Source organism: Ailuropoda melanoleuca, chromosome 11, assembly GCF_002007445.2.
Source record: "Ailuropoda melanoleuca isolate Jingjing chromosome 11, ASM200744v2, whole genome shotgun sequence".
Classification (NCBI taxonomy): domain Eukaryota; kingdom Metazoa; phylum Chordata; class Mammalia; order Carnivora; family Ursidae; genus Ailuropoda; species Ailuropoda melanoleuca.
Genome location: NC_048228.1, coordinates 96,023,499 through 96,039,325, shown reverse-complemented (window position 1 = coordinate 96,039,325; position 15,827 = coordinate 96,023,499).

The window sequence follows — 15,827 nt, the reverse complement described above, 5'->3', positions numbered from 1 at the left end:
AGATAGAGACAGCCAGCGAGAGAGGGAACACAGGCAGGGGGAGTGGGAGANATTCTTGCTACAGTTGTTTAATTTCATTCTACAGAGTAATTTTTGATAGTGCAATTTTCTGTGTTATAGTGGGGGTATTTGCAGGTAACATTCTATAATATTCTGTACTTTATAGACCTCTGTCTATAGAGAAGAGGGAACAAGGGAAGGAGAGGGNATCACGCCCTGAGCCGAAGGCAGACGCCCAACCGCTGTTGCCACCCAGGCGCCCCTCTACAGAGTAATTTTTGATAGTGCAATTTTCTGTGTTATAGTGGGGGTATTTGCAGGTAACATTCTATAATATTCTGTACTTTATAGACCTCTGTCTATAGAGAAGAGGGAACAAGGGAAGGAGAGGGCAAAAAAATGAATGTAAACCTTTAAAATTTGCATATTATATTAGTATGTGAGTATTATATATGTATATATAGACTCCATGAAATTGATAGGTAGACCTAGAGATATAGTGCACATGTATTTCAGGAGTATGGAGATCAAATAGTAGAACAGAAATCCACTTGTTATTTTGTAAACTCATGGAAAAATGCATATTGAAGACAAAGGAATAACCTAGTAATTCATGGTCTTTTAATAGGATAAAAATAATTACTCTACTTAATTGCAGATACAAAAATACTTACCATAAGACTCCATATGACATTTCTGTCTCTAAAATAATTTCTGCCATTAAAACACAATAGTCTAGGTAAATGAAAATGTGTAATGTTAGTGGAGCAATATGTTTCACACCATGGAAGCCTGAATACCATGTAGCATTCAGGATTTTTCCCAAAGTTGTTATTGAAAGTTATATCCTGCAACTCAGGCACTATGAAGATAGCAAATAAAGAAAGGAAGAGAAATGGCTCTTTGGTCCTTTATACCTTCCTCCCTACCAAGACACTAATAGGCCAGTGGAAAGTGTTTTAATTAAAAGTTGGATTGTGTGACTAACCAAATGCTCGTTTCTTCTGCCTTCTGCACTGGGGCATGAGATACGCTTGTCTCAGTGAAAGTCAGGTGTTCCACACTTTTCCTTTGTCAAAATGACAAAGGACACATGTCGAAACCTGGGGATCTGTCATGGATTAAGAAGGTGCAAACCAGTGTGTGTGTGAGGCAAACAGGAAATGTCAAAGCTCTAAAACCTTTATTCTCAAACCAATGCCTTTTTGTTACAGATATGGAAATAGAGTTCTTGAGAAAAGACTCCTAAAATCACAGAGTCACAGAGTACATGAGAGGCGCATGAGAAATGGAATCTATGTTACCTCTTGGAATGCACCCAACTCAGTTAAACTAGGAGAGATCTGCCAACAACAGGTCATCCAATATTCTTTATCCAGATAAATTAAAGAAAAAAATAAATGCCTAAGCATGAGATCTTAGCCAACAGTTTTATCCCAACAAATGCCCCTATTACAAAATCAACAGGTTTGCTCAGGCTGGGAAGAATGTGCTTTCCACTCCTCTCAAGGATTGGTGATTCCCGAGAAGCAAGGATTAGTAGGAGTTAAATCAAGTTTTCTCAACCTGGGGATTGTTGACATTTAGGGCCAGATAGTTCTTTGTTACTGGTGGCTGTCCTGTGCATGTAGGGTGTTTATCAGCATCCTTGGCCTCTACCTACTACATACCAGTATCCCCTCATTCCATTTGTGACAACCAGAAGTCCCTGAAGACATTGTTAAATAGTACCTGAAGGTGGAGAATAGCCCCTATTTGAAAATTAATAAGATAAACCATTCCTAGGTATTTATTTCTGATATTGCCTGTTGATTAAGCTTAGAAATAACTTATTCTGAGATCTTTTTTTTTCTAATAAATTTTTAAATGACTTGACTTTTTTTTTTCTGTATTTGAATTTAAATTTTGGGTATAAACATAAAATGTTTATTTCTCCTGATCATTGATTTCAACTGTATTATGTTGGTCACTCCCTACCTGCAGAAAATGGGTTGGTTAAGCAAAGTGAAAGCATATTTCATAGCTTCTTGGTCATTTTTGAAAATTAAAACTTTTTTTTAGAGCAGTTTACTACAAAATTGAAGGGAAAGTATAGAAATTTCCCATATACTCCTTACCCCTACACAAGGAACTTCTTCCTCATTATCAACATTCCCGACCAGTGGTACATTTGTTATAAGTGATAAACCTACGGTGATACATCATAGTAACCTTAAATCTGTAAATTACATTGGGGTTCATTGTTGGTGTTGCATATTCTATGGACTTGTACAAATGTATAATGACATGTATTCATTATTAGGGCATCATACAGAATATTTTCACTGCCTTGAAAATCCTCTATACTCCACTTATTCATCCTGCTCTTCTCCCAACCCCTGGAAATCACTGATGTTTTTTACTGTCTCTATAGTTTTGTTTTTTCCAGAATGTCATTCAGTTGGAATCATACTATAATAATGTATGTAGCCTTGCCAGATTGGCCTCTTTCACTTTGATATTCATTCAAGTTTCCCCCAAGTTTTTCCATGGCTTGATAGTTCATTACTTTTTAGTGCTGAATATCCCGTTGTCTGGGCATGCTGCAGTTTATCCTTTGGCATACTGATGAACATCTTGGTTGCTTTCAGCTTTCAAGCTGTTATAAACATTCATGTAAAGGTTTTTATGTGGGCATAACTTTTTCTTTTTAAATATTTTGTTTATTTATTTGAGAGAGAGAACATGAGTGGGGGGAGGGGCAGAAGGAGAGGGAGCAGTAGACTCCCCACTGAGTAGGGAGCCCAGTGGAGATGGATCCTAAGACCCTGAAATTATGACCTGAGCTGAAGGCAGATGCTTAATCAACTGAGCCACCCAGGCACTCCATTTTTCAGTTCCTTTGGGTAAATACCAAGAAATGCAATCATTAGAGTGTATGGTAAGGAAACGGTTAGTTTTAATGATAAATCATCATACTGTCATCCAATGTGACTGTACCATTTTGCATTCCCACCAGCTGTGAATGAGAGTTCTTATTGCTCCACATCCTCACCAACATTTGCTGTCAATGTTCTGGACTTCGGCCATTCTAATAGGTGTGTAGTGGAATCTTACCGTAGTTTTAATTTGCATTTCCTTGATAACATATAAGGGGAAACATCTTGTCATATGCTAATATGTCACCTTGTATCTTCATGTTGAGGTGTCTATTGTCATTGAACCATTTTTTAATTGGATTATTTTCTTACCTTACAGTTTTAAGAATTCTTTATTTTGGGTAACAGTCCTTTAACAGATTCTTTCTTTTGAAAGTATTTTCTCCCAGTCTGTAGGTTTTCTTCAAATTTTCTTAACAGCATATTTCATAGAGCAAAAATTTTTGACTTTAATGAAATCCAGCTTATTATTATTATTATTATTTGGATTGTGCCTTTGGTATTATATCAAAAAAATCATCACCACACCCAAGGTCACCTAGATTTTCTCCTATTTTACCTTTCAGATAAAGGTACATTTTACATTTTTGTTTGTGATCCATTTTTAGTTAATTTTTGTGATGGGTTTAAGTTATGTGTCTGTTTATTTTTTTGCACAAGGATGTCAACTTGTTCCAGTACCATTTGTCGAAAATATTGTCTTTGTTGCATCGTATTGCCTTTTATCCTTTTCAAAGATCAGTTGACTATACTTACACGGCTCTATTTATGGGTACTCTACTCTGTTCCATTAATTTATTCTCCATTCTTTCACCGATACTACATTGTCTTGTTTACTGCAGCTTTATAGCAAGTCTTGAAATTAAGTAGTGTCAGACCTCTAACTTTTTTCTTCCTCAATATTATGTTGACTATTCTGAGTCTTTTCCTCTCCATTAAAACTTTAAAATCAGTCTGTCAGTATCCATAACACAATTTGCTGAGATTTAGATAGAGATTATACTAAGCCTATAGTTGGAAAGAACTGACATCTTGACAGTATTGAGTCTTTTTTATTCATGAACATGGAATATTTTCCCATTTATTTAGTTCTTGGATTTTGTTCATCAGAGTTATATAGCTTTCCTTATATAGATCTTGTTCGTCTTTTGTTAGATTTATACATAAGCATTTAATTTGGGGGGATGCTAATGTAAACAGTATAGTGTTTTAAATTCCAAATTCCGCTTGTTAGTTGCTGGTTTATTTTTGTTTCACATTCTGACTCCTCTTCAGCTTCCTCCCCATATCAGACTCAAAGCTCTTCTTGGTTATCCTCAGTTCTGCAAGTCTATGGTTCCAGTTGCATAAGAAGTGCAGGGGGAGGGACATCCTCTCATCTCACATATGCAGCACTCCTAGGGAGAGTGAGAAAAAATGGTGCCTTACTTGAAAAAAAGACTCACTCATCAGTTGCCATATTTATGTCTCAAAGAGATAAAATGTAGTCCTGTGTATGTGTCTTAATTTCAACAAGTAGTGGCCAATTACCTAAGCCATTCTGGGTCCCTTACCCCCTAGATGATTAAGCCCTATTTGTTCCTGAACCTTAGCTGGCAGTCCCCTTCACTGGTCCCCTGATTTTTGTGTTCTTGGCCCATATAACTTTCCTAGCAGGTGTGTGGTTCACATTTTCATCTTCTCTCTTTGACTCTCAATTCAGAACTTGAGGGCATGTAATTAATCCATCTTCTTAGAATGCTAGAAATTTAAGGGATGGCCAATACCTCTCTGTTAGGCTGTCTCACCAGGCATATTTCTCTGACCTCTTTCTCTAAGTCTTAGAAGCATTAGGCAAACTGTCACATCAGTGACTTGACAAATTTTAGATAGGACGTTGTTATGACTCTTTATCGGGCAATGAAGAGGCATTTTTGTACACTCCTAATGTAGAAAATAAGTTTCTCCCCATATTCTCTCCTCTCATTTGTTTGTAGGGGAGTTTGATGCCTTGTATTCGGATTCAGGAAGTATACAGCCATATTTTAAGTCATGGAATCCCTGTCTTTATCACTGTGATCACCATTCTTCAAATTATATTACAACTGAATATTTTTCTGATCTGTCTTTCCCAATATTTTGTGAGTTTCAGGATGATATTTGAGCCTTCAGCATCAAACACAATTTCTGGAATATACTATGTCAATAATTATTGACCAAGTGAATACATGAATAAATGTTTGGCAAAGTGATTTTATTAATGTATTTTTACAATATGTTTAAAAGCTTATTCCCTCCTGTGACCCTTTGTTTTAATGTAAATTACTTCTTAATTTTTCTTGCTCTGCATTTTCCCAATATTTTGTGAGTTTCAGGATGATATTTGAGCCTTCAGCCTCAAACACAATTTCTGGAATATTATGTCAATAATTATTGACCAAGTGAATACATGAATAAATGTTTGGCAAAGTGATTTTATTAATGTATTTTTACAATATGTTTAAAAGCTTATTCTCTCCTGTGACCCTTTGTTTTAATGTAAATTACTTCTTAATTTTTCTTGCTCTGCGTTTTCTAAGAGATATATCATAGACTTTTATCAAGTTATAAAAGTAAACAAAAATAAAAACAACACGAGGCAGATGAGATTTTGTAATCAGGATTCATACTGATTACTAAGTGCTCACTATGTCCCAGGCCTTGTGCTAAGTACTTTGCATTCATTATGTCATTTATTTCTACAACTTTGAAATAAATACTAGTAAATCCTCAATTTATTGGTGCCTAAAGTTATAGAACTCACACGTTAGAGATAGAATTTGAGTTCATTCCTATAAGCAGTAAGAAATGTAACTTTAATCACTATGCTATACAATTCTGAATTCATTTAAATTTATAAAATAATTTGAGAATAAATAGTCTGTTTTTAACTACAGTTTTCCATCAAAGTACATTGAATCTATCTGTATTTATTCAGTTTCAATCTTTTTTTCTCTCTGTAGAATGCTTTTATTTTTTCACATAAATACAACATGGTCATTGCCAAATTTACTTATGTTTTTAGTTGGCATGTAGAAAAGAATATCTTTCCTCACTATATTTTTTACTTTCTAATTAGTGCTCTGTAGGAAAGGTATTAATCTTTTACATTTACATTTTGTGTCATGTAGTCTTAATAAAATATCATTAGTTGTGAAAATACTCAATATACAAATATCTTGTATTTATTTAATTTTAAGTATTTAAACATATTTGCTGAAAAGGATAGCAATTTTAAAATATATTTTCCAATAGTCATAAATCTGTTTAGTTTTTATTTATAATAGATACACATTATAAAATGTATTTTGATTACTGTATTTGTAACAAGTTAAAAAAAGAATGGGTTTTACATTTTATCAAATAAATATTCTGTATCTATTGTTACCTAAATTATGGAGTTCATTACCTTGATATATTTACATAAACCCCAATTTAAAAAATTAACTAATATTTTTCTTAAGATGTTAGTCTTACATTTTTGTTTTATTAATTGTGGAAAATGAAGGAAATACATGGGATAAAAACAAAACGAACTATAACAATAATGAATCCCAATCCCTAGAGAACCACTGCTAATATTTTTATTTCTTGTCATTTATGCATATTGTTCTTCTTTTTATTATTACTTGGTATCTTCATTGACCATTACTTTGCATAAGATGCGTTTTGTTCTATTAATAATACACATCTCTAAATTTGACTTAACTATCTCCCTGTGGAGTACGTATTTTAGAAAGTGGGGGATAAGGGGAGAATGGAGAGATAAAATAAGAAATAAATACGATAATCAGTAAATTTTATAGTACGTTGGGAGGGGAGAAGTATTATGGAACAAAATTAGTGCAGGGAGAAGGGGCTCAGCAGTACTGGAGTTGGTGCTGCCTTTTTTAATTGGTTGTGAAGAGTCGCTAGCGGAGCAAAGAGGAAGTAAGCCATACCCACACAGAGATCATTTTCAAACAGCCTGAAGTGGAAGTGTTTAGTATGTTTGGAGAACAGTAAGGAGGCCAATGTAGACGGAGCTGAGAGTAAGAGGGAAATGAAAAATAGAAGAGGCAAGTTCTAAAGACTCAAATTGCGAGTGCCTTCAAAGCCCCTTGAAAGACACGGGGACCACCTTTCATTCTGGGAGAAATGAAGAGTCACTGGAGAGTTTGGAGCAGAGCACTGACAGGTACCCTCTTATATAAGCCTTTGATCACGTATATAATTAATTCTTATGGAAGAAGGATTCTTAGGGATTATTGGGTCAATGGTATGAACATTTCCAGTGCTATTTTACATATAATGTTAAACTACTGTACCGTCAGGTTGTACAGCAGTGAACAACCCCAAGACAGTACATCTGGATGTCCCACTTCACCTCACTCTCACCGGTCCGAGGCAGTGTTTTTCAGACTCCTGCTTAAGAAATGAGCTTCACATCACAATCTAGTACATAAATATGTATGTGCATGTGTCTATAGATATAGGCATGGACAGGGACAGAGATACAACAATTTCCAGTTAGTCTTAAGGGCAATGGTTTGGTTTTTTGTTGATTGCTTTTGTTTGTTTTGTTTTGTTTAGAGAGAGCACATGCGTACAAGGAGAGTAGGGGGTACAGAGGGAGAGGAAGAGAGAGAATCCCCAGCAGGCTCCACACTCAGCACAGAGCCCCACCCACACAGGCTGATCTCATAACCTTGAGATCATGATCCCAGCCGAAATCAAGAGTCTGCTGCTTAGGGGCGTCTGGGTGGCTCAGTCGTTAAGCGGCTTCTACCTTCCGCCCAGGGCGTGATCCCAGAGGTCTGGGATGGAGCCCCACATCAGGCTCTTCCGCTGGGAGCCTGCTTCTTCCTCTCCCACTCCCCCTGCTTCTGTTCCCTCTCTCGCTGGCTGCCTCTCTCTCTCTGTCAAATAAATAAATAAAATCTTTAAAAAAAAAAAAAGAGTCTTCTGCTTAACCAACTGAGCTACCCAGGCACCCCAAGGGTGATGGCTTTTTATATTTTCTATCTCATTTATTCATTTATTTAAAAAATATTTCCTGAAGCCATTAAATTAATTTAAAAACATACTTTTGAGATCCTATTTCCTAGCCACTCTCTTTTGAATATTAGAGATGATCTTAATCCTTTGCGTGAGTTTTTGTGTGCGTGTATTTGTGACACTACGCATATATAATACCTCCTGTTCACGCACTTTATGTTGATTTATGGCCATTATTTTATTTTTATATAATAAAATTAATTATTTCATACAATGCTTTAATAATTAAAATTTTAGGCATTTAGAAATTTTTTAAAAATTGCCTTTACAAATATTTAGACTCTCTACATCCAATTCTTCAATCAACAGGATTATGCCTTCTTACAAGCTTTGAGGTGAGGTCCAAATTTGATTTTTATTGCCAAGTAATAAACCCACTTTTAATGATTCTTTTTTCTGATCTCTTTCAGCAATCATTGTTTGCCGTTCATTTACTTTCATGAATAACCTATAATTGTCAAACTGGTCCATTATAATAGCCCCATATGTATTTATTAGTTTGTTAAGGCTACCATAACAAAGTAAAACGGACTGTGTGTTTTAAACAACAGAAATGTATTTTCTCACAGTCCTGGAGGCTGGAGAACAGGGATTTGCAGATTTGTTTTCTTCTGAGGTTATCTCTCCTTGCCTTATAGATGGTTGTTTTCTCCCTGTATCTGCAAATGGTCTTCCCTCTATTATGTCTGTGTCCTAATCTCCTCTTTTTATAAAGACACCTGTCATTTTGAAATAGGGCCCATCCTAGTCACCTCATTTTAACTTAATTACTTTTTTAAAGACCCCCTCCAATCTCCAAATCCAGTCACATCCTGAAGTACTAGGGGGTTAGTATTTTAAAGTATGAATTTTGAGGGGAAGAAAATTCAGTGTATATCATCGTATTTTAATACTATGTAATTTCACAGTGCTTTCTGATCTATTTAATAAAACAGACTTTAGAATCAGACAAAACTGGGTTCAAATTTCCAGGTGCAGGAACTTGAACAGGTTACTTCATGTTTCTGAGTCTCACTTTCCTTTTTGAAAAAAGAGAATAACAGTTGAATGGCATAATATATTCAAAATACATAGGACAGTGCTGGACACAAAATGGATGCTGAGTAAATTGCAATCTTCGATTTCCAATTTGCTTAAAGTTATTCTTTTTAAAGATTTTATTTATGTACCTATCTGAGAGAGAGAGAAAGAAAGAGAGAGAGGACAAGCAAGGGGAGCAGTAAAGGGAGAGGGAGAAGCAGGCTCCCCACTGAGCAGGGAGCCCCATGTGAGGCTCGATCCAGGACCCTGAGGTCATGACCTGAGCCAAAGGCAGATGTTTAACTGACTAGCCACCCCGTCTCCCCTAAAGTCTCCCCTAAAGTTTTTTTTAGCCGATAATTTTCCGTGGGAGAAGTGTTGAGCCCCCAAACATTTCTTTTTCTTTCTCTCAAAACCTTTATGTATGTTATTTTAGATCATTATTATGTACATGACTACATAATACATTTTCTTTACATCAAGTCATTTCACTACTCTTTCACTTTTAATGTCTTTGATAGCCTTTATATAAAAATGTTACCTGCAAATGTTAAAAATGATAATTCCTCCCCTGACATCTGTTTATTATCTTCTTGCATTTGTCAAAAGTTACCAACAACAAAAAAAGAGAAAGAATTATAATGGCAATTTTATTCCTACCTTCAATTGTGAAATCTGTTGTTTTTAACCAGCAAGTAAAATGATGACTTTTGTTTTTTCATGCTAAGAAAAATGTTATCTTTTTGTCAGTTTTGTAGGAGTTATCACTAGGAGGACATTATGTTTTCTGGAATTCCTATTGTGTTCTTATTAGCATGTTAATATAATTTGTCAGATTCTCCATGTCCATACTGAGATTAAAGCTCTTTTCTCAAGGTAGATATTTTTAAAAATATCCTATTGAAATCAACTTTTTAGTATTTCATGTGTAATTTTCATTTGTATTCATAAATGTTATTTTATATTTTCACCTTTAGCATTTCCCTTTTCAGGTATAAATGTACCTCATAAAATAAGTCATGCAATATTCCTTCATGTTTAATTATTGCAGTTTATAGAACTTTGAAATTAAACTCTTCAAATGAAAATTTAAAATATCTGTGAAATTCTGTAGTCTTCAATATTTTGAAGACATGTTCTTGATAATTTTTGATTTGTCTTCTAAAGTTTTATCAATTCAGATTTTTAAATCTCTTTTAGAGTCAGCCTTAGTAAGCTACTTTTTTTTCAAAAAAAGGCGTTAATGCCATAAAAATTTCTGAAATGCAAATAGTTATACAAAGTATTACCGTGTACAGATTTAGCCCTTACTCTCATATTTATATTTCTCATATAGTTCTTATTTTCAATACTTGTTTTTTTCTCTGTCTCTTCCATTTTATAGAATTATTTATTTTCAAAGAACAAGCTCAGTTTTCTTTTTTCTTCTCTATTTTTTCAAATTCTTACGTTTTTCTTTTTATCCAGATAACTGCATTTATCTCACTGTTTTGGTGATCGTATTTTATCTTTTTTCCTAAATCCTGAACTGAACTTCTTAATAATTTTACTTTCTGTTTAAATAATAAAAATGATATGGAAATAAATTCTGCTTAGGCCATCATGAGGCATGTTTCATCTTAAGAGTTTGTGACTGCGTTGTTATAGCCTTTTTAAATAAACAAGGGGAATATTGCTATTGTTGTGACTGCTCTGCTCTTATGTTGGCAGAGAGGGTGTTGAGGTTAAGACTTCCAGTAGTTGAGCCCTTCAGATATTTCTTTTTCTTTCACTCAAAACCATTATGTGTTTTCATGATCTGTCTTGTGAATGGATAGAAAATAACTTCAAGGAGAGAGTGATTTATAGATTTTGACACAAATTATTTCAAGAGCTAGGGAATGAATATGTGTTTGTGTCATCATCATGTAGGAGATATCATTACATGAAAATTGTAGGAAAACAGGAATTTTGGATTGAAAATTAATGGATATATAATTGAGAATTGTTTTATTATTAGAATATACAACATGTGTATAAATATGTGTGTGTGTGTATGTATCACAGAGATATGATCTTCCATCTGAAATTTTGTTTCACCAAAAATTGGTTGCTATATGATCTCTACAACAAAATCGATTGAGGGGTGAACTTCATGCCCTGGCAGCTGTGAGTCCCTGAAAAAATTATTTAGTTTCTCCATTCCAAGGTTTATGTCTCACATGATTAAATGAGGGAATGCATTTCAAGGCCTAACACAGTGCCTGGTTCAGAGTTTTTCCTCAATAAATTTTGTGGACAGAGTAATTGATTGAGGATCGATCCCCATAGCTACCCCTCCTTTATCACCCATTGCATTCGCCCACCACTCAAGCTCGAGTTTTCTTGGGCAGCCAAGATTGTTTGTGAATGAAGTATGAGATAGCCACACAGTGGGTAAATATTCTACACTCGCAGTCCCAGGAGCCCTCCTTGTTCTGCCTGCTAACATCTTCCATTTCAGGATTATATCTCAGGGCAGATTTTGTGTTGGATGAATAACTAGCTTTTGTATAATAAGTGTGATTGTCCAAAGGATCCAATGATATACAGAGGAAAGAGTTGGAAAGCCGAATCCAATACGTTAGTGTACAAAGGTTGGCTTTATGAACTTCATCAAGGCATTTAATCTAATGTAAATTTTTCATCCTTATTTTCCAAACATGGTAATCACAGTCAATATCCAATGGGGTTGTATGGATTGAATGAGATAATAGAAGAAGAAGTGCCAGGCACATGTGGCACCAAAGAAAACAGACAAAACTGGGTTCAAATTTTTAGGTGCAGGAACTTGGGCAGGTTACTTGATGTGTAACACAAGGTAATTGATGTGTAACACAAGGTAATTGGCGCTACTCAGCTTACCCTATGCTGTTCTAGCCAATCTTAAGAGCTGTTAATAAAAGTATTATTGTGTACATTTTACATGTTAACTTCCGTTCCTCAGTATCTTGCACATCTTACTTCACAGTGTCTGTGTCTTGGGCTGTCTTCTATACAGTCTTCTTCTCTTGAATTTTCTGCCAGTGATCATCCCACAGAGTTTCATTTGTGTTTTTTTAATCCATCTCCTCCAATGTTTCACTCCCTCCCCTCCCGGGGCACCTCTGAAATCTTACATATGGTTCAGCCATTTTACACTTCCTAAAACATTTAAACCCTTGATTAAATAAATATCTGCTCAAAAGAGCATAAAATACTTTGATTAAGTGCATAAACACTCAGGAACACATACAGTTCTTATAAACACTTTATGTACTGCATTAAGTTCAAAATTGGTGACACATGTTTAATGTCACATTTGAACTAACACAAAGCTTAATGGGAAAAAGATTAAGTAAATAAATGTCAGAAACACACTTTTTATAATGGAGCACAACCTGTCACCTGCCAGTAACAGTATTTATAAATTATTGGGTATGGCCTGTGTGATTACTCATCAATTGTCATTATTTTGAAAAATTTTGTAAAGTTCATCACTAATTCATCATGAAAAATTTAGCAAACTGGATACAAAAAGAAATGTCTTGTTAAAGGAGTTCACTGAGCCTTTGAAATATCCTGCTTAAATATGACATTTTGAAAGTGGTCCTATCAAAATTATGCAGAAAGCAAGTATGTTCATCATCATTCTTACTACCGAATATTTATCAGAACCTCTGAGAAAATGCAAAAGTTTATATAACAATTGGGAAAGAACAGCTAAAATTACCACTTATTTTCATGAAATAGGATTTAATTTATAAAAAGTTCAAAAATATCTATAAATTATTAAAAGCAATAAGATGACAATAAGAATGGCAGTGACAAGCTATTCTCATCTACCACTAACCGCCAATGAAAATAGGATACATTATGGCACCAAATAGCAAGAATTGTCATAAAGTATGTAAATAAAACTAAAAATTTGAGAAGACTATTACAATACAATTTAAGATTTATTAACCTAAATTAAAAAAAAAGTAAGCGAATGTTTCTGAATTATTAGACTCAACGCCATAAAGATGTCAGATAACACTAAATTAATTTGAAAAATCAATGCAATTTAAATTGGAATCCCTCTTGGGTATATTGTGGAACTTGACAAATTGATCCTAAAGTTCTATGGAATGGTAAGAATATCTAGTAAATATCTAAGATGTATTTGAAGATCAAAGTTGAGCAATTGGCTCTTTCATATATCAAAGTTATTTTAACAGTATGTTAAATAGGACCACATGATATAGAGATAATAACAGACAAATCGGTCACTGGAACAGAATAGAAAACCCGTAGACACACACACACACACACACACACACACACACACACAACGGCAGAGGTTGCATTACAACCAAGTGGGGAGCAGCTATATTGCTCATTAAATGATGAAAGGAACATTGATTTTCTTTATGGAAAAGTAGATCTCTGTGTCATACCGTGGACAAAAACAAATTTCACATATATTAAAAGTGTAAGTATTACAGTGAAACTAAAACATTTAGAATAACATATAAAATAACGTTATGGTAGAATGGAATGAATTATTTAATGGAGATGAAAAACAACTCAAAAATAAAATTGATAAATAAAATAAGTAACTTCTTCTAGAAAGATAATATGCACAAATTTAAAAACTAAGCCATAGCCTTTGAGAAAATATTTGCCATGTATGTTGGACAAAGGTTTAATGTCCAGAAAACATTATATGCCACTACATATTATTTTCTTTTTAAAGACAAACACCATCCTCACACACAGACACAAAATGGGTAAATCATATAAATAGATAATTCACAAAATCATAAAATTGTATGAATAAAAAATTATATAAAACTACACATATAAAAAGGTAAATAAAAAAATGAGACACAGTCTCCAGCATCAGATTTGTAAAAAATAAAGTCTGATGATACCAAGGTAGGAGAAAGTATGAAGAGAAAATCTCATAAACTGTAATAATTAATTTATAGATGCATATAGATTCTAATCCTCAGTTATAGAGGCATATAGATGCATTAGATTCTAATCCTCAGTTATAGAGGCATATAGATGCATTAGATTCTAATCCTCAGTTTTTTTGCCAAGAGGAAGCATCACATACTTGCATGTTGTAGTTTCCTAGCTGAAAATAACAGAAATGTGTTATTTCCCAGTTCTGGAGGCCCAGAGTCTGAAATCAAGATGTCAGCAGGGTTGTTCACCTGTAAAGACTTTGAAGGAGAGCCTGTTCCGCGCTGCTTTCCTAGCTTCTGATGGCCATGGGCAATCCTTAGCATTCCTTGGCCTTTAGATACACTAATCCAATCTTTGCCTTTTACTTCACAGGACATTCTTTTCGGTGTGTGTCTGAATTTTCTTCTTCTTACAATGATATAGTCATTCCATTAGGGCCCATCAGAATCCAGTATGACCTCAGCTTAACTTGATTACATCTGCTAAAGCCTTGTTTCTAAACACAGTCACATTCTGAGACTCTGGGTGGACAAATGGGGGACACTATTCAGCCTAGTATATTATACAAGGGGAAATGCATAACAAGAAAGTTTATCACAGCACTGTTTGCCATGGGGATAATTTAAATCAACAAAATCTCCATCAGCATATCAGTGGATAATAAATAATGACACAGACAAGCAATGGAGTCTGTACTGCTATTAAAATGAATGGCTTATACCTGCGAACGTTAGAGTTGATAAATCTTAAAAACATATCATAGATTAAAAAAAGAACATTGTAAAATTTTAGCAGTATAACAATATCTGATGTATAAGTGTGATAAATACACAAAACAGGATACAGTTGATACATATAAAATAAAAAAACACATATGTATGGGGTTACCTGCATATTGATTTTAAGATAGTGATTATCTAGGGGTGCCTGGGTGGCTCAGTTGGTTAAGCGTCCAACTCTGGATTTCGGTTCAGGTCCTGATCTCAGGGTTGTGAGATTGAGCCCCATGCCAGGATCCATGCTGGACATAGAGCCTGCTAAAGATTCTCTCTCCCCCTCCCTTTCTAAAAAAAAAAAAAAAATAGTGATTATCTCTAAAGGGGGAATGGAGAAAATGAGATCAGAAGTCAATGAATGCTTCAAATATATTTGTAACATTTTATTTAAATGGAGGGTAATTGGGGGCGCTGGGTGTCTCAGTCGTTAAGTGTCTGCCTTCAGCTCAGGTCATGATCCCAGGGACATGGGATGGAGCCCCTCATTGGGCTCCCTGCTCAGCGGGAAGCCTGCTTCTCCCTCTCCCACTCCCCCTGCTTGTGCTCCCTCTCTCACTGTTCTTTCTTGCTGTCACATAAACAAATAAAATCTTAAAAAAAAAATGTGGGGTAATTGCAACAAATGTGGCAAAATGTTAACATCTGATGCATGTGAATTGTTCATATACAGGAGAATTTCTCAACTTCTGTACTTTTAGTATTCTGGGCAATAATCTTTGTTTGGGAGCTGTCCGGTGCATTGTAGGATACTTGTATGTCTAGCAGCCTCTTTGGCCTCTATCCCCTAGATGCCAGGCAGTAGCGAACCTCCCCCCACACCTACAGTTATGACAACCAAACTGTTGCCAAACATTTTGCTCTGGGGGGGAGAAATTAACTCTGGTTGAGAACCAGTGGTATAAAGTGTTTACTAAGTCCTTCTTTTTATATTTCTATATGTTTGAAATATTTTATATTATGCTAAAGTACAAAAATATATACGCATATTTCTTGCATACCAAGTATTCATTGACAATTAGAGAATATGTTAGCATGCAATCATCGAATATGCCATATTATAACTGACAGATGAAAAGGCTTAAGTAATCAATACAATTTTTTAATT